The sequence below is a fragment of the Globicephala melas genome, chromosome 17, assembly GCF_963455315.2.
Source record: "Globicephala melas chromosome 17, mGloMel1.2, whole genome shotgun sequence".
Lineage (NCBI taxonomy): Eukaryota > Metazoa > Chordata > Mammalia > Artiodactyla > Delphinidae > Globicephala > Globicephala melas.
Window position 1 is genome coordinate 39081833 of NC_083330.1, and position 2130 is coordinate 39083962.

The 2130-nt window shown below is 48.8% G+C and overlaps 1 non-coding gene across 1 annotated transcript; it reads right to left on the reverse strand.

Annotated features, from left to right (window-relative positions):
* Positions 1-1752: 1752 nt before the first annotated feature.
* Positions 1753-1859, reverse strand: LOC115856698 (U6 spliceosomal RNA). The gene has a single exon (XR_004040947.1). It is a non-coding gene; the product is annotated as a U6 spliceosomal RNA (small nuclear RNA).
* Between the last annotated feature and the right edge of the window lie 271 nt (positions 1860-2130).

Sequence of the window (2130 nt, forward strand, 5' to 3'; positions counted from 1 at the left end):
CGAGATTTTGGATCATCTTTACTATCATTACTCTGAATTCTTTTTCAGGTAGACTGCCTATTTTGTCTTCATTTATTTGGTCTTGTTGGTTTTTACCTTGCTCCGTCGTCTGTAAAAATTTTTTTGGTCGTTTCCTTTTTTTTTTGATGGGTGGTGGTGTATTCTTATCTTACTGGTTGTTTGGCCTGAAGACATCCAGCACTGGAGTTTGCAGGCAGTTGGATAGAGCTGGGTCTTGGTGCTGATATCAGGACCTCCAGGAGGCCTCACTCCGATTGATATTCCCTGGGGTCTGAGGTTCTCTGTTAGTCCAGAGGTTTGTACTCAGAGCTCCCACCACAGGAGCTTGGGCCCGACCTCTGGCTTGGGAACCAAGATACCACAAGTTTCATGGTGCAGTTAAAAAAAAAAAAAAAAAAAAAAAAGGAAGAAAGAAAGAAAAAAGAGCAGTACAATATCAAAGAATAAGAAATAAAATAAAATTAGAAAGATTAAAAATATATTAGTAAAAATAAAACTATAATTGAAACAACTGCAACAAGGTAAAATAAAACCACAACAGAAAAGAGAAAAAAAAGGGGGGGGAGTAACAAGCCAAAAGGAGAGATCACTAACAAAGTATAAAATAAAGTTAGAAAAATAAAAGATTTATTAGGAAAAATAAAATTACAAAAGAATCAACAACAATGAATCAACAAGATAAAACAGAATTCCAATCTAAAAGAGGAAAAAAAGAAAAGGAAAAAAAAAAGGCCTTGGGTATGGGGGCAGAGTTTAGACCGGGGGGGGGGAGGGGGGGACGACGACGACCACGACTTAGGCAGGGGTGGGGTTTAGGGTCGGTAGGGACCTACGCGGGTGGGGGGCCAGCGTTCAAACGTGGGGCGGGGCCTCTGCTTGGGACCTGCATGGAAGGGGAGCGGCAGCACGTGGAAAGGAGGGCCTCTGGAGTGTGGAGTTCCCGAGTTAGGAGGTAGGGCCCTGAGTGAGGGTGTTTGGGTTCGGTTTAAGCTCAGCTCATTGGAGGGGCTCTCAGAGTGTAGAGGTGGGGCCCTGGGTGGGGATGTAGGGGCGGGGCTTGGGCTCTGCAGGGCAGGAGGGAGGCTTTGAGGGCAGAGGATTAGTCCTGGGAGCCCAACAGGCTCCCGGGTGTCTAAGTGGACAGGGAAGGCATCTGGCCCGTTCCCTTCGGTTCCTTCACGCCGCACCCCCCCACCTCCACTGACTCCCCTAGGGTCTCCCTGGTCGCCGCTGGACCCCTAACCATGGGTGGGTCCCGCTGGCTATAGGAACTCCTCCCCTCCCCCCAGCCACCCCTCAGGGGTGCCAGTCCAGGAGGTCCGACCTTTACTTTTGCTCCCCCTTCCCTCCCTCCCACTCCCTCAGGACCCGCACAGCTGGACCTCCTCAGTGGGCAGAGGATCTCAGCAGGTTCCTGGTGGTCCAAGTGGGCAGGGGAAACCTGGCCACACTCCCTTTTGATCCTCTGCCCTCCCAATGGTTCCCCAATTTCCCCCTTCTGGCGTGGGATCCCTTCCCCTCCCCCAGCCGCGCCTCAGGGGCACCAGTCCAGTCCCGCCTCCACTTCTCCTCCCCCTTCACTCCCCCCCACGCCCCACGTCCCAGTTGCTGGGGGTTCCTCCCGTCTCCTTAGGTGTCTGTGGTCCCCCACCGGTGCCTGGTAGGTGCCCTAGTTGTGAGGAGACATGAATTCTGCATCCTCCTAGTACACCATCTTCTCTTTCTTTTTTTTAAAATATGGAACACTTCATGAATTTGCATGTCATCCTTGTGCAGGGGCCATACTAATCCTCTCTGTATCTTTCTAATTTTAGTATATGTGCTGCCCAAGCATGCACTGGAAACTTTTCTAAATGATCTAGAAACTGACTATAAGGCTCTCTGTTAAAACAACATAGAATTGTATTTCCATGGGTACTGGGGACTTCCTTCTTCAAAGTGAAAAGTGTGCAATGCTGCAATTTGGGGATGTGGTTATAATTTGGATTATTCTCTTTACATGATGAATTTTTATAAGGAATATAATATCTGTTCCCATTTCATCCAGTATCTGCAGGAAATATATTGTCCCAATCTAGTTCGTAGGACACAGTGGCCAGCAAAGCCACA